At 50.5% G+C, this 19,382-nt stretch overlaps 2 protein-coding genes and 1 long non-coding RNA gene across 4 annotated transcripts in view; 1 reads left to right on the plus strand and 2 right to left on the minus strand.

Annotated features, from left to right (window-relative positions):
• The window catches only part of EEFSEC (eukaryotic elongation factor, selenocysteine-tRNA specific), a 152,633-nt gene that overhangs the window by 120,284 nt on the left and 12,967 nt on the right, over positions 1-19,382 (minus strand). The gene's annotated exons all lie outside the window — the stretch shown is intronic.
• The window catches only part of RUVBL1 (RuvB like AAA ATPase 1), an 81,940-nt gene that overhangs the window by 10,884 nt on the left and 51,674 nt on the right, over positions 1-19,382 (plus strand). The window lies entirely within an intron of this gene.
• On the minus strand, positions 5,777-13,310 carry LOC309638290. The gene is made up of 2 exons (XR_014251054.1): positions 8,648-13,310; positions 5,777-7,004 (listed from the first exon to the last, which is right to left on the minus strand). It is a non-coding gene; the product is annotated as an uncharacterized lncRNA (long non-coding RNA).

Genomic DNA, 19,382 nt, shown 5'->3' on the forward strand with positions numbered 1-19,382 from the left:
TCCAAATACCTGATCCCAGAGCCTGGTCTGCAAGGCAGATACTTTCCCCATCCAGTACAAAGGGTCAGCAACAGCAAGGCTGCCAAACTTTTGCCTGGGGGCCACGTGGCAGCTTGCCAGGAGCCCAAGAACTGCACCTGACTGGCATGAGGCAAAGTCAAACGGAGCCCCTTTCATCTAGCCCACAAGAGAGGGGCCCTGAGGCTGCCTGCAGGCCTCACCCCCGCCCCCCCACGCCCACACCTCACACCACTCTGCTCCGGGCACCCTCGCTCCTCCCCTCCCCCTGGTTAAGCGGGAGCCAGTCGCCCAGTGCGGCCAGCGCCCAGCGCCCGCCCCCCCAACCTGGGTTCCCTTCTCCCTCCTTCCCATCCCTGCCACCTCCCTGACCCAGGGCCCCGCATGCCGGCCTCTCCCTCCACCCCACGGACGCGGGTGAGCTCTGTAACCCACAGATCTTCACGTCCCGGCTCACAACCCCGCAAGGGGCCTGCAGCCCCCAGAACAAAGTCTACGTGTTTTGGCCCGAGATGCAAAGTCCTCCGTGACCTGCTTCCCACCTGCTTTAGCTGCTGCTCACACCTGTGACCTGATCACACAGTCGCTGAGGGGCCCAAACCCACCCAACCCTTTGCGCTCCTGAGCCCCTGCACAGACAGTGCCCTTCTCCTGGAACTCCCAATCTCTCATTTGCCACCAGGCAGACTCCAGCTCATCCATCAGGACCCCACATAAGGTCACCTCCTCTGGGGAGCCTTCCTTCACTCTCCTGCCTCTCAACCCCTATGGCACTTCTCTTGGTCCTTGACTATAGTACATGTATCTCGTATTCGCCACGTTTGCTTACACGTCTACCTCCTATACTCCAACACAATGAACAGCGGGTCCCTTCATCTGCCAGGGCACTTCTCAGGGTCTCAGCCTTCAGAATGCCCTGCTCCCGGCAGGTGTGAAATGCACATTTGTTAAAAAAAAAAAAAAAATGACATCCACCCTTCACCACGCAGGCCCATTCACTAAGGTACTGATGAAGAATTTTTCCTCACAAGCAACAGAAGCTAACTTTAAGCAAAAAGGAGGATTTACAAGAAGTATCCTGGGTACCTCACAGCAGCTCTGGGGACCTCGGTAGCCTTCTCTCTCTACTATTTGCATCCAATGCCAATTCCAGGACTCACGGGTCTCTCTCTGCCTCTTTCCCTGAGTCTCAAGTCCCCAGAGGAGAACATCTGTTTAGGTATCTCTCCCTGGACCAGTTAAACATGGATGGGGTTGGGGGTGGCCAGGGTCACAAAGCTCAGACACGGTCCCTGGGTGCCCACACCTACAGAGCAGTGTGTTTGGAGATGCGGGACTCGTTGTGGGCTGTCAACCTTCCAGCTGGTGCCTACAACAACTCCCATTTATGTTCAAGCCTGCATTCTGAAAGTAACGGCATTATCACACTGACCCAGCGGCAGTGTGGACGCCCTGCTTGCGGGTTGCAGACAGCACCATGGAGATCACCTAGTGAGACAGGCAGGAGAGGGAAGTGCAATGGTGTCTGTGGAGCTGAAAAAACAGTACCCTCCCCAAGTGTCAACAGCAAGCTATTATTATTATCTAGTCCCTAAAACTCTGGGGGCGAATGTGTTTCAGAATTCAGAACTTTTTAAAAAGTGATTTAGAATAAGGACAGACATATAGATCAATGGAATAGAACTGAGCTGCAGGAACAGACTCTCACATTTCCAGTCAATTGATTTTTGACAAGAGTGCCAACACAATTCTTTGGGGGAAAGAATAGTCTTTCCAACAAATGTTACTGGGACAACTGGATATCCGCAATGCAAAAGGATGCATCTGGACCCCTACCTCATACCATATACAAAAATTAACTCCAATAGATCAAAGACCTAAATATAAGGGCTAAAACTATAAAACTCTTAGATGAAAACATAGGCATACTTCTTCATAACCTTGGATTAGGCAAGGGTTTCTTAGCATAAGCAACAAAAGAAAAATAAATTGGACTGCATCAAAATTAAAAACTTTCACACAACATTGTAAATCAACTATACTCCAATAAAAATTTTTTTAAAAAATTTAAAACTTTTTGTGTTTCAAAGAACACCATCAAGAAAGTGAAAAGACAATATAATGGGAGAAAATATTTGCAAATCATATATGTGATAAGGAATTATCTAGAGTACACTAAAAGTTCTTATAACTCAACACTAAAAAGACAAATAACCCAATTTTAAAATGAGCAAAGAGCTGAACGGACATTTCTCCAAAGAAGGTACATTAATGGCCACGTGAAAAGGCGCCCCACATCACTAGCCATCAGGGAAACGCAAATCAAAGCTGCAAGGAGGGGCTTCCCTGGTGGCGCAGTGGTTAAGAATCCGCCTGCCAATGCAGGGGACACGGGTTCGAGCCCTGGTCCGGGAAGATCCCACATGCCGCAGAGCGACTGGGCCCGTGAGCCACAACTACTGAGCCCGCGTGTCTGGAGCCTGTGCTCCGCAACAAGAGAGGCCACGACAGTGAGAGGCCCGCGCACCGCGATGAAGAGTGGCCCCCGCTCGCCGCAACTAGAGAAAGGCCTCGCACAGAAACGAAGACCCAATACAGCCATAAATAATAAAATAAATAAATTAAAAAAAAAAAACTGCAATGAGATATCACATCACACACACTAGAACAGATACAAGCAAAAAGACAGACAGCAACAAGTGCTGGCAAGGCAGTGAAGACATCAGATGCTCCTACGCTGCTGGTGGGAAGCAAAGCAGTGCAGCTGCTGTGGAAAACAGTCTGGCAGTTCCTCAAAAAGCAGACACAGAGTTACCCTCTGACCCACCAATTCCACTCCTCGGTATAAACCCAAGAGAACGGAAACATGCGTCCGCACAGAGACTTGAACACAAATGTCCATGGCAGGATTATGCACAATAGTCAAAAAGTGAAAACAACCCAAATGTCCTTCAACTAATTAATAAACAAAATGTGACCTATCCATACTATGGAATATTATTTGGCCACAAAAAGGAATGAAGTAAGACTCCTGTGGCAAGGTGGACAACACTTAAAAACACGATGCTCAGTGAAACAAGCCAGACACAAGAGGCCACATATTAGATATGACTCCATTTATACAGACTGTCCAGAATAGGCACATCTATTGACACAAAGTATCTTAGTGGTTGCCTAGGGCAAAGGGAAGGGGGAGAGGCGGAGTGACTGCTGTTGGGGATGGGGCCTCTTTCTGGGGTGATGAAATGCTCTAAAATTGATTGTGCTGATGGTTACACAATTCTGTGAATACTAAAAGCCGTTAAATGGATACTTTAAATGGCTGAGTTGTATGGTATATGAATTGTATCTCAATAAAGCTGTTATAAAAACAGTTTTTAAAAAATATATACTTACTGTACAAAGGAATGTTCTATTACAAATTAACGTCATGGAAAGATGTCCACATTGCATCATTAAGCAAAAAGAAGTTACATGTGAAGTACTTCAATTATGAAATTATGAATAAGTTTTAAAATATTACCCCTAAAAAGGGAATTCTATACATATAAAAATATACCACATATTATGTAATGCACTAGCAGGAATGGGGCATTCCCCATAAGTATTCACACTAAATGGGAAAACTGAAAAGTTTATAAATAAAAGTTTATAAAAAGTTATAAATAGCCTCACTTAGTTCAGATCAGGCTTACATCCAAACTCCCAAAAAAACACTTTCAATTTCTAGAGGTTTTGGAATTTCGGAATTATGGATCAGATATGGTAGACCTGTATTTCTTACCATGTCCAGATGAGGTACGAAATACAGCCATTGCTGCTCACCCATGCCAAAGAGTTCACAACGCAACCAAGAATCTCAGAGAGAGAGAGTGAGGCAGAGCAGACCGCAAACTTCCCAGTGTCCCCGAGAAATGTTGCTAACTTTAGAAATATGCAATGAGTTCAATACAACTAACTCTGTAAGAGATAAGGAAAATAAATAGCTCATTCTAAACAGAATCCAACACTATGTCGTCACTAACAATAATATTAACAAAGAGCAAGTAATAACACAGAAAAGATAACATTTTAAGTCAGAGCAAAATACAAAACTACAAAGATGGTTGTAAATAAATATACTGGCAAGTACAGGTGTGTGTTTATGTACTTAACCTATGCTTTAAAAACCTGGAAGAATACACAGACAATGGAATATTATTCAAGCCTTAAAAAGGAAGGAAATTCTGATACACGCTGCAACTTGGATGAACCCTGAGGACACTGTGCTCAGTGAAATGAGCCTGTCGCAGAGGACAAACACTGCAGGGTTCTACTGTGTGAGGTGCCTAGAGGGGTCAGAGTCACAGAGACACGCAACACAGAGAGCGTGTCCTCGAGCAGCAGCCCTGCCCCCATGCCCCAGCACTCCAGCCCATCGCTGCCGAGGGGCACAAAGAACCGAAAGCAACTTCGTGTTGAGTCACTCTGTGGACGTCTGCAGAACTTCAGATTTCTCTCCAGTAGTCTTATGAATTGGCCAAACAAGAAGAAAAAGGAGCCAACACATTAACGGAGGACCTACTGCCTGCCAGGCACCACAAGAAGATGAAGTGCTGCCACCCCGTTTTACAGACGTGGAAACAGGTGCAGACAGATGGCTCATCCCGTTCCAGGTCACATTCCTTAGAAGCAAAACTCCAAGAGCCTTCCTCAGGAAGAAATGACCCTCTCTGGCACGAACGTGCAAGAAGAGAGCTGCAGCTTCTCCAGAAGCAGAATTCACTGAGCGCAGCATCATACAATGTGTACAGTCCTCTGGCCACATCCACAGGAGGCCAGCACAGCCTAGTGGCCAAGACTGTGGGCTCTGGAGGGACAAGGTGGCATCAGAGGTCTACTCCACCACTATTAGACGACGGCCCTCAGCAGGGGACCTCACTTAAGTCACTTAGCAGGACAGGACGGGGGGTTTACCAGGATTAGACGAGATAACACAGGGCAGAGGATTTACGACAGCGTCAGGCACGAGCTCAGCAAAGCTACCCGACTACTGAGGGTGCGAGCTGGATCATTTACCCTGCTTTCTCACAGCAGCTCTCACCGCTAGGTACCAGGAGCATCATTTTTACTTACGATAAATCCGAAGCTCAGAAAGGTTAAGTAGTAGCCTAAGGTCACTCAGAATTCAAGCCTGGGCCGGTGGGACTGCAAAGAAGGTCGAGATGACAGAGCACAAACAGAGCGTAAATGGAAAGAAAGGCCTCTTGCTGCTCCTCCTCTCGGGCAAGGCCACCGACCCGAGACACCACCCCTGCGAGGCGGGCGGGGACAGGCCAGGAGGCAGCGCAGAAGCCGGCAGCAGGCCTCTGCTGGCCTCCGTGGGCAAGGGCAACACTCACCCAGGCGAGGAGGGTGGGCAGGGGCATCTGCACAGCCTGGAGGGAGGGCACCAGGCAGCGCTGTCTCGGGATCCACCCTTTAACCTACGGGCACAAACTCAGCAGAGGAAACCACCAAGTCCACTCAGTGCAGTGTGAAGCAGCAGTGGCGTCCCCAGGGCAGCCCCCAGACACAAGCGTCAAGGAGGCGCCGGCTGGGGGACGGACGGGAGGACGACACACTGCCACCGTGCGTCTTCCAGTCCCGGGTGCGCTTCCCACCACGGGCACGTGGCGCCTAAAGGAAAACAGAATACTCTTCATAAAAATTCTGCGTCAGTCACCTTCCCGCTGTAGAGTTTGGGGTACCCTCTGAGTTACCTTTTCTTCATTTATTAAAAAAAGGAAAACACAAAACAAACTCTCCTCCCAGAAATCGTGGAGGGTCAGAGGAGACAATGCAGAGTAACAGGGACTGAAGCCTGCAGGTCTGTGACCCTCAGTCGCCGTCCACAGACTTAGTCCGGGGGCTTTCTCCCACTGAGGAAAGCCAGCACCCAACAAAGGGGCCACATCTCAGTCCAAAGGTAAGGAAACCCAGCCCGCGGGTGAGGGGGAGCTCGCCCACCCCAGCTGCCGCCGGGCGAGCCCACTCCTCCAGCAAGAGAGACCTTTCCGAGGAGAGACGCTTCCAACCCATATCACAATCTCGCTGGCCACTGCCAAGTTCCACTTCCATTTTACATCAAGCCTCCTTTTTTTGTTTTGTTTTGTGTTTTTTTTTTTTTCTTTTCCTAAATCTGAAATTAGGATGGAGGCTGGCAGGAGGATCCCTTGAGAACTCAGGACTGTGGCTGAAAACACAAAAAAAGTGCTCAGAAAGCCCACCCGTTTGCCAAGCGCATGTGATCTGCTCGGAGGAATGTCGGCTGGGCCATGAGTCTTGATGGAGGACAGCAAACAAACAGACAAACTCAGAATGCTCTCCATACACAGAAAGGACTTGGGAATGGGAACAATGACAGTCATTCTCCCAAGCATTTTATCCTTCATCTGCAGTAGAAAAGGGGCTGCACTGGATGGAAAAGGCCCCATAGGAAACCCTGGAGGCCCTTCGCCAGGGAACGGGGCCACACACCCACTCGCGCCCAGGCTGCGTCCCCGTGTCACCTGCCCAGAGGACGTGGTCGGTCGGCCACGTGTTCCAGGGCCATGTCCTGAAGTGCCCCCATACAGCCACGGCCGTAAGCTTTTCAGGGGCACTCAGGTCCTGGCAAAAGGAAGAATGACCTTCTTCCAAGTCACTGAGGCCTCCCAAGTCCTGATTAGGCAGGCGGTTCAAATCAAAGCTTCCAGAAGGAAAGGGTCTCCATAGAAAATACAGAAATAAAGGCCTTCACCACCCCATGAGCCATCATTTTCTTATTTTTCATTTTTAAGGCAAATGTGATTTTCAAAGACTAAAGCTTCCTGTGCACCAAGCATCCCTGCCGGCAGGAGTAAAGGAAATCCTTTTCAGTTTTGTCTGTTCACGCACTCAATCTGACGGGACAAAACAACTTCATGTGCTTGGATCACTTCAGTGAATGTTTTTTTTCAACAAAGAAAATTAAGTTTTCTCCCAATCTATATGAGCAAAAAAAAGAACATGAGAAAAGAACTCAGGGTTTCCTCTATGTTAAGCATAATGCGGATAAAAGATCAAACTTTTTTTTTCCTTAATGCAGTTATTCCATCTTGTGTGTTTTAGTGGTTAAAATCCGGCAATTTGAGGTGGTCACTCTCAAACAGGAACCTCAAACAATGATGGGTTTTGTCTACCTCCTAAAAAGTATGGATCTTGGGGAAAGAAATTTTTTTTTTTTTGCCCTGATAAGACAGTAATCTCCTTCCTTGCTGACTCAAATGTACTTGCATATTAATTGCTTCAGACCCCCAAATCCCTGCTGAACTGGCTAAACTGTGGGCCAAATTCAATAATCCAGCAACCTCCCATTCAATGCCTCACCAAGATAACTTTGCATGTTTAATTTAAAAGTACCGATCGCTTTTAAATGAAGCACTAACGCCAGCCAGCCCTGCTGCCACAGCCCAAGGCTCTGACGGACACACCGCGAGTAGGAGAGTCCAGTCTGAGCGCTTCGGACAACGAGGTGAACTGCCTGCATCTCTTCCGAATGGTATCTGTTCGCCCAAATCAGCCCTTTAAAACACGCCCCTCTTGGTTAATTTCCCTGATACAGAGGCGGTGAGATCGAGCCTCAGATAGTCAAATATTATCTGCGCAGATTGTATCTGATTAGCAAGAAGTACTCAACCCTCCAGCCAATGTGAATGCCTAGCTACTCAGCTGAACGGACCTAAGGCACTTTTTCCTTTCTCTTCTGCAACTGTGTTCCATGTTTGACCCCTCAAATTTATTTTAAGTAGTTTTGCAAACAGCTTCCTCTCCCCCTTCCTCCCCCGTGCTGCCAGCATCTCACGTTTCTCGTGCACAGAACATGTTTTGTCCACCCTGGGAAGTGGCACTTAGGGAAACGGAGAGATCGCCTCAGTCAAATCGCAATCAGAAATAGGTCCCATTCATTCAAGAGATTAAAACAGTGTCAAGGGCTAATTTTCCTTTTACTAGAACAAGTCAGCATGAAAGCTGGGATTCCCAAGTGCTGGAATTCACGGCAACCTTTATAGGCTGTGAAAACAGGTCTTACTCCCGGCCTCACAGTGAAAACGCCCTAAAATACATTCAAACTCCTGGCGTGGCTTCACACGCACTGAATCAAAACGCACGACTGCATCTTTTCACACTGAAATCCAGACTTGTTCAATAATAGTGACAGCGATATTTTTTACAGTAAAATAACAAATAAATAATAACAACAGGGATCTGGAGATTTAACAGAACAAGGCAGAGCTATCAGTGAGAAGTGGTTTTTGGTCCGTGGTAAAGCAAAAAGGTCCTGACAGCCGGCACAGGAAAGGAACAGGAGGTCAGACTAACTCAGCTTGGGTTCTGGGCTTCTGGAATCACAAATGTTCCGTGGTAAAGATCCAGTATGGACTCTGGAACGTCACACAGTAAGCGAGCTTAATGGGAAAAAAACAATGTGCCACTTTGAACTTGGATTCTGTGTACTGTTTCTACCAATTTGTCGGCCCCCAAATGCACCTACCTCTAGAAAGTTTCGTTTAGAAATATCACTATTAAACTAAGTTTGAGTCTGAATACAACAGAAGTAAAATTTGGTTATGGCTTAGAAAACATTCACCCGACAGTTTGTCTGGATGCTGCTGATTTCCCGTGAAGAATGATCTTCGGAAGCCGAATTTTTAGTGCTTCTCCTCGGCCCCCAAAATATAAGTTACTTATTAAAACCACTTCCAGTTTCACTTCATATGCTGAAAAATATCACAGGGAAAAAGTATTTAAATGTTTCACTTGTAGGAAAATAAGATGGTTTCCACACTTTAAATTTGCCCAAGAGACTCTCCTTTAAAACAACTAAAAAGTCTAGTCCCTCAGTAACAAAGCCTCTGGTGAACGAGTTTCACTACGTCCCTGGTGACCCCGACTCTGCGTTCTCTGCTGTACTTGCACTGACTACAACACGCTGTTTTGCCCTGAGTTTTCCACACATGCACCGACCCATCCCGAACCTGAAATCCGCCCAAGTGCCATGTGTCTGTATCAACAGCATCTTCGGAGGCCGGGACACCGACCACTTACACAAAGAACGTCTACACGTCGTTCACGGTGTGACGCCTCCAAACAAGCCCTAACGGTGCCACGTGCCACCTCGTGTCTGGAGTCTTCATTCACCTCCTCGCAAATCAACTTTCCTGTTTATAAAAACACACTGGATTCTGCTTCTCCAAGACACGTTTGACAAAAATGAGTATCTCTGTATTGTAAGAAACCCCCTTGGTTTAAGCCATCTGTGTGCGCTACAGCGAAATGAAAGCATGCAGGAGGGTCCCCAGAGTTCGCTGTAATGAGACTGGCTGGACGTGGATCTCCTTACCATCTCTAAACAGAGGTGTTTTCTGCTTGGCTAGAGAGGCAAAGCTTCCAAACATTTCAGTCATGCAAATCTGGGGGAAACTAAAAATCAGCAAGACCTTTTAAAAACTCCCGTAAAGGGCTAATGTTTTATTGTTAGTTTAGAAACTTTAAAATACATCATCATTATGTATTATATTTGATATATTTGGAAATGTGCATGCCCCCAAAATAAACAGTAAATTCAGGGGGAAAAATTGTTTCCCCAATTTAAAGAAGGGCACCCCTAATCCAGTCTTTAGAAAAACTTACATTTTCTGAATTTTTCCCCGGGTCTATACACAGGCCAAGTTCAGGCTTCAAAAATATTAAGCTATGAAGGGCCCTCTTCTGTCCTGGTATTAAAATAAGGAGTTAACAAAAAAGAGCTTTCCAAAGCTTAGTCATGTAAACTCACCTATAAACCTCCCATGACACTGAATCGATGGTCCAGGATATTCGTTTATACGACAGAAGGAACTAGAGCATTTCAGGGAAGCCCACGTTTACAACTGCAACATCGTGTCCCAGCAGAGACGGGGGGCCTTGTTGTCAGGAGGAAAGTAAGGGTCACAACAGTTACACCAGTTTATTAAAAGCTCATCACGCACCAGATATATTTCTTCTAATCCTTAAAACGATTCTTTCCTATTTTGCAGACCGGGAAGTCCAGGCACCGGGAAGCTAGGGAATCTACCCAAGAACATACAGCTAACAGATGCTGAAGCCAGACTCAAATTCAGCTTCTCAGACTCTAAACTTCAAGGTTTTTAAGTTATGCCATGTTTGCATTTATGCTGTTCTGTGGGTGCGTTTTTTTCCTGTAATACGGATGCATAAATCACTTCAAGAAAAGCTCTGTTCCTGCATCACATATTTTGGGCTCGCTTGCGTTCAGCAGTGACTGGGCACCTCTCCGCTTCCAAACACAAAACAAGCCAAGGCCTCCTGCAGCCCGACCTCTCCTGGTAGACAAAACACGCTGCTTTCTAACAAACGTCCACTTCTCTCCTCTGGTTTCCATCCCGTCTTTCCCCACTGTGGGCCGTCCTCCTTCCAACTCCAACTGCCTCACAGTTTTACAGCCAAATCAACATAATTAAGCACTTGTACTTCAATTGTGTCAATTTAGTTTCTCCCCAATGACATTACCACCAATTTAAAAGCAGAGACAAAAATCATACATTCACGTGGTATCGGTCGCCATCCATCCGGCCTTCCTTCCCCATCAAACACAAGTGAGACTTCTGACAAACAACTTATTTATTTAATTTTTAAAAAAATAAATTTATTTATTTTTGGCTGCGTTGGGTCTTCGTTGCTGCACGAAAGCTTTCTCTAGTTGCGGCGAGTGGGGGCTACTCTTCGTTGCGGTGCGCGGGCTTCTCATTGCGGTGGCTTCTCTTTGCTGCGGAGCACAGGCTCCAGGCACGCGGGCTTCAGTAGTTGTGGCACGCGGGGTCAGTAGTTACGGCTCACGGCCTTAGTTGCTCCGTGGCATGTGGGATCCTCCCGGACCAGGGCTCGAACCTGTGTCCCCTGCATTGGCAGGCGGATTCTCAACCACTGCGCCACCAGGGAAGTCCCGAACGATTTATTTTTATATGAACAGTCTCTTAAAGATTAAAAAATCAAATCCTACTTAGCTACGATCACGATCACGACAGTTAACACCATTTACTGAGAACCCTGTAGGCTGCAGGCGCTGAGATAAGCACTATCCACAGCGTATCTCATGGATTCTCAAAAAAGCCCACAAGCTGGTGATTCTCCCCAGCTTGACAACGAGAAAACTGAGGTTCCGAGCAGTTCACCGTACCCAGCTGGGGTTCAAACTTGGGCCAGCATGCGAGCCCGGCTCTTTCCACGACTCCCTATACGGAAGCGCAGCTACAGCGTCACACACCGCTGTCAAGGAGAGAAGGACGCGCGCAGACCCAGGCCCTGGCGGGGAAGACGCACCACACGGAGCGGAGCAGTGACTGGGGCCCAGCCAAAGCGCTCGCGACCCAAGCTGCTTCCCCGAGGTCTGAAAGAGAAGCCAGGCAAGCTTCTCTGCACTGAGCTTCCCCTAAGCAGGGCCCTTGTCCTTCCCGTTTGGCCTTTGCTAAGCCTGCCCCGTGCTGGGCTGGCAGAGCCCAAACTGCTGGTCCCTACTGAATGGTGAGGCGGCGCTGGGTTTTATCAGCCCTCCCAGACAACTTCCCCCAGCGCCTGCCAGCCTCCCGGGCCTGAGACCCCAGGCCCGCTTGACCCAGCGGTCAGCCCGCAGTTTCCATCCACGTCCATTTCCCTCCAACTCTGGCTCAGGCCGAGCTCGGCCTGTCACCAGCCCACTGCCTTGGCTGCACGACAAAGGGACAGCACAGCACACTCCCCAGAACCGGGAGCCACAGACCCTCTTTACCACCTCCTCACAAGACCCAAAACTAGCCACGGGGCCAGCCCCTGGCCCCTCCCTTCGAACGAAACAGGAAACGCTGACCAGGAGCCCAGAGACCACAAAAGAGGAAACAATCCCAGCCTTACAGCATCTCCACAGCACGAGACTTAATCCCAGGCCAGAACCTGAGCCCGACTTGGAGAAAAGGGGGGTTTTGTTGCAGTACCAGTAGGAAGGGGGGAGGTGGAGGAGGGGAAAAATAAAAAGAGGAAGAGAAAGAAAGAAGGCCGATGATGCCATTAGACAGGAGGGAGGCCAGCTTTGTCTCGCATCCTGTGGAACAGCCAAGGAAAACAATGAATCTATTTTTTTCCCTCCCCTTCTTTGCCTTAAAAAATTCAAGAATTTCATTCCCTTCTTTGAAACATAGCTCTTGCATAATTTCAGTGCTTGCTGCTGCTGTCTGCAACGCTGAGGGAAGGGGGTGTTCGACCCTCCCGAGCCCTCAGAAGCGGGACATCCTGTGCAGATCCTCAGTGTGGGTCCGCAGGCACCCGGCAGGAGGAGCTCCCCGCGGGGGCCGCCCCCAGCACCCGGGCCGCCGCTGACCACATCACCGTTACCACTGCGGATCCCAACGGCAAACCCCATAAAAAAGGTATTACTCCTTTTTTAAACAGGTGAAGAAACTAAGGTTCAGAAAAGCAAAACATCCACAGTCATGCAATAAGCTACTAGAAGAGCCGAAATTCCCATTTCAGTCTCTCCAAGCCCAAAGCCGGGGCCCACTGCTTGCAGCCTCTTAACTCCGAGGGAAGTCCCGCAGGGCAAAGTCGGAACCAGCTCTAGACTTCCCAAAGGCACCATTAATCAGACACGACAAGCAAAGTACTGAAGTTTACAGTGTTTGCAAACTTAAAAGGTTTACTGGCTCCAAAATACAAACATAAGACTGCAAAAACTGGAATTATTCAAAGCTGAATTGAATGTCTACTAAGATATAAGAGAAGGCCGCCTAGTATACTTGGGATGCAACGTGGAGGTAAGTGTCATAAACGTATTTTAGGGGGGACGTCAGCACACTCTGCTCCTGTGTGTCTGCCTTCTAGGCCGTGGGGTGGCCTCAGGCCCACGAGGTCTCAGAGCAGCCCTTCCCCCGCAGGGCACCCACACCAGGCGCGCTGGGCAGTCCCCAGGAAAGAGAGGGGAGGGCCTCGGAGAGCAGAGGCCAGAGCGGGCATTTCCTACAGGCGTCGGGAATGACTTTCCCAACCTCCTCTGAGTCCCCGGGGCCACACAACCCCTCACCCACCTGAGAGGCGGCGGGTGGGCGCCCGGGGAAGACCCTGTGCCTCCTGCACACGTGGGCACACACCTCCCCGCGCCTCTGCGTCTGGCGCCACGCTTCAGCAGCACACCCTCCCTCTCCAGCCCTTCCCCCGTATTGGTAAATATTGATAATTACCTCCAAAGGCAGAAGCGAAGAAGCAGTTTGTGTTTTGAAATGCGGATCATAATTCAAATTGGAGGCTGACACTAATCATCTGATGTTCACTTGAAAAGACCAGATAGGCTGTGCAGGAACATTTCAGTAGGGGGACCGATAAGGAGAGGGAAATAAAAATTATTGGTATTTACTCAGCCTGCAATGCTTGTGGAAGGAACTCTTTTAAAAGGAAGCACTTCAGAATGGTTATTCAATCTGAATTTTACAGATAGCACGGGAAATATTTTCTCACAGAATGCTCCCTATCTGCACCATCATATCTCTCCGGTGTGCCGTTCACGTCTCTCATTGCAGGAATTCTCACTCAATCTTGCTCCATTATGAGCTGACGGTGACCCAGAGTATACAAGGCATTCAAGAATCTGCCTGGAAATTACTACCAAGGAACATCTGTCCCGTACCCCGCTTGCCAACCCTGCCTCGGGGAGTGAAGATGGAAAACAACTCAGAATCCACACGCAGAAACAACTTTTCATTCCCCTTACAAACCAGGCTCCTTTGGAAATTGAGGGTTCTGGCATTTTTCAGAAATTACGTTCCTGGAAAAACATGGCGTGAGCGTCTCTTGAAAGCCTCAGCTCAGGCTTCCTTTCCTACGCGGACCCTTCTAATAAAAGCCAGGACAGGGGCTTCACAGGGAAGCAAACGAGAAGGCCACCCATGGCTCTCCGCACTGGGGGCGTTAAACTCAAATTTTGTATTAGACGCCACTGTTCAATGAACGACCGCGAGGGCGTCATGCGTGCTAACGTACCCACGCGCACGCGGCATCTATCTTGTAGACGCACTAACCTTGGAAGATTTGCGTTGCAACTAGGAAAGATTAGAAGACGTGTGGTCTCACACAGGCTGAGTCTGGGATCCCAGCTTTCCCCCTGGACGGCTGTCGGCCATCGGAGGGCAGAGGACGGGGGCGGCAGCGTGGCAGCCCCGCCAGACTCCACCCCCGCCGCACGTGCTCAGAGGGGCCGAGCGGCACATCGCCGAACAGCCACAGCTGTTGGCGTCCACGCCTCTGGCCTCACGTCAACAACCTCCACCTCGCATGCTTCTCACGGTCGGGGCAGAGGGGTCAACGTCGTCACAACCATCCCAACCGTGTGCCGGAAGCTCTGCAGACGGCTCCTCAGATACAGCACCTGAGCGAGGTAATCACCTGCGGTTCAGGTGTGCAACAGGCTCAGTTAGAGAAGTGGCCTTGCGCTGGGATGCTCGGAGCCGGGCTGGGCCACGCCTGAGCTCCGCCTGCTTCCTCAGGGTGCTGGGCCTTGCTTGGGGTGTTCACATACCGGAGGCACCCAAAGCCAGTGCTTCCAGGTCAGGCGGGAACAAAGAGGGTTTGAGATCCCGGGTCTGAGGGTGGGGGACATGGTGGGGGAAGGGGCCGTGCACCAATACGTGACTTTCAGCCTTGAAAGCCGCTCCCGGAAAACACCACCTAAGAGCTGGAAACAGGCAAGTCCTCATACAAGCGCAGACACGGCCCCGCTCGGTGGGACCCTGTCCCTCTGGGAGGCGGGGGGGCCACCTTCTTCTCCTGGAGACACCCTGCTTTGGTTAGCACCATGGGCTCGCAAAGAGAGAGCAAACTGAGTGGAGAGGGCTGACAGCCGGGCCCACATCTTCAGACGCTTTCAAAGTTAAGTCACATAATCTGATGATGTGAAAAGGGGAGAATACACATTTGACCCCTTGCTTCAAACAGAAATCTTCCCGTATGGTTTTTAATTGGAAGGCAGTTGTTTTGCTTTCGCAACACTCTTTAACCTCTGCCACTGTAGGTACAAGGCTGCAAACGATACTTCCATTGATTAAAAAAATAAAAAACAAACATTGAAAGAAACAATATTTTTCTTTTTAAGGAAAAAAAAAGATAGCGAGCAGCTATTTTCTGGAGGGGTCACCACTTAAAGGCGTATATCGGACGCCACCCTGGCTGCAGCTTATGGTTTATTTTGTCTTGGAAAAGCCCGAGGTCATTCTAACTCTGTTGACCTGTTACCCTCCACAGTGATCATCTCCATCCAGGACCGCAAGCAAACACTGCCCTCTTGTGCACTGAACAGTGCCGAGTCGGCGCGGAGATGTTTCCACCCAGCACCCGTGGACGCCTCGCAGGCAGGCGTACAGCTGCCTCTCCGCGGCCCGGAGGGGTGTCGGCAAAGGATGACACACATCTGCGTCCAGGGTGCTTGCCAAAGTGTCCCCAGACTGCCTTCCGGGACAGACTGTGAGGTAAGAGGAAGAGGGAAAGATTCAGCTGAAGAAATCAGACCAAAAATAACTAACTCTTATCTTTCCTAGAAAAGATTCATTCCTCAGGACTTCCCTGGCAGTCCAGCGGGTAAGACTCCGCCCTCCCAATGCAGGGGCCCCAGCTTCGATCCCCGGTCGGGGAACTAGATCCCGTATGCATGCCGCAACTAAGAATCCACATGCCGCACCTAAGACGTCCACATGCCGCAACTAAGACCCGGTGCAGCCAAAATAAAAATAAATAATTAATTTAAAAAAAACTTTATTGGTTACCATGGCAAGTTTTCTTTTTGCCTACTTTAAAAAACTTTTAGAAGTGACTAAGGAATCTACAATAACAGTATATAGTACTTTTTTTTATCTAGGAAATATTTGCCAGGAAAAGATTCCATTTGATTCCAGAAGGAGAAAAAAAAAGGCAGAGGGAACCCACGTTGCTGTTTCTCAGAGGAACACCGAAAGCTCAGTCATGGTCCCTCTTCTTGCTGAGGAGCCCCGACCTGCAGGGTTACCTGCAATCTGGGGACAGGGCTCCATGCCCAGAAGACCAACCTGGCATCTCAAGGGAGCCTCAAAGGACGTAAAATGACAAGAGCGAAGGCAAAGATCCAGTCCAGTCTGAGGCCAGGCCTACGTGGCAGGAGCCTCCAGGGGAAGCCCTGGTCTTCTCTGAGTGAGTCTTCCACCCAGAGGCTGCACCCACTCTTCCACCCTTCCGGGCACAAGCCAGGATGGGCCAAATCTCACGCCAAACTCATTTCTGGGCAAGAAAAGGCAAAATCTGCCCCCAGTGCATTACCTTCGACCCAGTGGGCACCCCGGAAGGAAAGGGGACGGAGAGAATGTTTCGGGGAGTGTCTGCATGCCTGCGGCCAGGAGTCAGGAGGTGGGCTGGGCGCCAGCGACTTCAGCTCCTTCACGTACCGGCTGTGATGCCCAGAGCTTGGCTCAGTGGTTTGGGAATGTGTGAACCACAGGTGGTCAAAGGGCCGGTGTTAAACGGCCAGCCACAGCCCCAGAGTCGTGACAGCTGTCCAGCTCACGTTATGCCAGGGTTACCTGCCGCCACCTGTTTCCACGTCAGCCCCTTCCTCTAGCACGGGAAGAAAATGGGGGTCCAGGACCAGAAACAGGGCTCAGGTGCATGAAGCCGACAGGACGGCCTCGCGGAGGCCAGACGGGAAGGAGGCTGGCTGCGGCCCTCTCTCCCGTTCCCTGTCCCCCTATCAGAACGACAGGGCATGCGGCTGCTTTAACCTCCAGCAAAGCCAAGACTGACAGGCTCCACATATACGTGTCTGTCCAGACACGCCAGCCCCGCAGCAGATTCCTTTTGTGGACGCTGGCTCGGACACAGTCAGCCAGACTGAGCCTCTCGTGTGTGGGGCAGCCTGACCATCTCCTGCCTCAGACCCCTCCCACGTGCTACTCCCTCTGCGGGCGTCCTACCCCGGCCTTCCCAGCACGCTCACAACTTAGTGCCGCGTGCTGCTGCTCACTTCTGTAACACCCGCCTCCTCCACAACGCACACTGAGCTCCACTCCTGCCCGGCTCACCCACGTAAACCCCGCTCCCAGCGTGCAGTAGGCGGCTCGGGGTTTGCAGAACGAACGGATGAATGAATGCATCGACATGCCTTTCCTCCTGCAATGTCTGATCTTACGGAATTAGGTCACCTAGCCAGATTTCAGGACACTAAGAATCCTGGGAAGAGAAGGGAAAGACAGCCAAGGAACCAGGCTAACCTATGCAAACAGCCCCCAGCCTACTGCAAAGAGCAGGTGCCAGAGCGAGCCAGGAGCCACCAGGAGACTGGTGCCAGGAGAGCGGCGGGCAGAGTCCACCTCAGACGCTACAGCGCCCCTGGTGCCGGGACTGTGGCAGCACACACTTCCGGGGTCTCTGAGCTTTCCTTCGGGGACGCGCGTGGAGAACTCGATGGAGAAGCTGGCAGGCCCAGGGTCCAGCCTGTGCCCTCTGGCCGGGGTAGCCTGTTCTCTTTCCCCAGAAGCATCGCATCACACCAGGCCTCTGTAAGCGTGTGTGGACCCCGAGTTCGCGGCCAGCCTCCCGGGTTCCTAAGAACCTGGTGCTCCAGGAAGCCTACGTTCAGGAGGAACTCAGGCCCCCGGTTGGACCACCAGGGACGGCAACCACTTCTGGTCACATGGCCCGACGAGACCTGGCCGAGCCGGGTCACCTGCTGGAAGCCACCACGCCAGCCCGCCTCTGGAGGGCCTCCTCCCCCTCAGCTTCACAGGCTACCTGCAGGACACCATGCTGGGCCACAGGCTCGCATTAGGCTCATTTCCCGGTCCCCGAGCTCCGGGGCAAGTTTAGAAGTCCTCGTCCTGTCTCAGATCAGGTCTGAATTAATACCCTTCCTCCAGAGAACTCCAGTAGCAAAGTGAAAACAGACATGCTCAACAATGGCCTTTGAGAGCCCCAGCAGGGACGGCTGGTGACAATGCAGCCCCAGGCTCTGAAAGAAACCTTAAGGTTAAAGGTTCACAGAGGCAGAAGAATTACCAAAGTACAAGTTTGTTCAAATTTCCTCCGGCAGATTTAAACAACCAGGGTCAAGCTGAAGATTGCCGGCAAAAACCTATGAGACAACTCAGCCCCTTTGAACTGCGTGGAGAAAGGAAAATATACGGTCTGGGAGGGATCTATGTTATAGCTTTTAAAAATGTTCTTGAAAAGGTCACCCCTGTTAACTCAAAATCAGCCCACTGAAGGATGTTTGAAAACTGCTTCTCTAAAACAACAGGGCTGCGGGCCCTCACCGTGTGCGGTGAGTTGCACGGGGTCGCCGTGTCCCCAGCATCAGTGTGCTGACCCTCTGTGGGCCATGAAATTAACCATCAGCACAGCAGAAATCTGCTCCGAGTTAAACTACTTTGCTACGCAAAGTGGCCTGAAAATGAAATATGAGGATTGAATTTCCACTGAAAGATTAACTTGTCTAACCTCCAGGCAGGCTTGCTCGGCTGTGAACCCTGTGTGGCCGGCCGGTGGCTTGAAGCCCCACAGGAGGCTGGATGCTGGCCGCGGGCAGAGGGAAACGACCTGTCACCCACTCATTCATTCACTCACTCACTCGTCCATGCTGCGCGCCTGCACCGAGGCCCTGCCCTTGGTCCTGGAGCCGGATGACAGCAGGACCAAATCCTCAAAGGGATCAGGTCGAGTAAACGCAATGACAACAGATGGGAGGACACGGGGTCCGGGGGCCCCGCGGGATGGTATAGACCCTCACCTGGTAGAGGCTGGGGAGGGCCAACGGTGAGGCTTCCCAGAGACGTGGTGTAGCCAGAAGACGCCATGAGAGACCCGGGTCTGTCTGTCCAGAGACCTGCAGGCAGCTCGTTAAGCCTGGAGTCCTGAGCAACACAGAGACACTGACCCATCAGGAAGTGCCCTGTCAGCCTATGCGGAGTTTAGCCTTTATACCAACAGAGAACAAAGGAAGACTTTTAGACAGGGGAGTCAAATAATCATGTTATCCGTTTAGAAAGAGTTCTCGGCCACAGAGGGGAGGAGAGTTTCAAGAGGCGGCTGGAATCGAGACACTGCAGGCAGGTCGTGCTCGTCCAGTGCAGAGTGGACGGAGGCCTGTCCAAGGAGCAGCTGTGGTGACGGGCAGAGGAGGCGAAGGACAGGCAAGAGTCCGTAAGGAGTCCGTGAAGGCGAAGGAGGACACGCTGGGGACCGCGTGACTGGTCTGCCCCGCTGTGGGCACTTACTGCCAAGCGGGGGTGGGGATGGGGTCTTGCAAGCGTGGAGTCTGGGGGCCTGTGGGGCTCACTGATGGAGAA

Source organism: Balaenoptera physalus (genome assembly GCF_965194825.1).
Source record: "Balaenoptera physalus genome assembly, chromosome: 11".
NCBI lineage: Eukaryota > Metazoa > Chordata > Mammalia > Artiodactyla > Balaenopteridae > Balaenoptera > Balaenoptera physalus.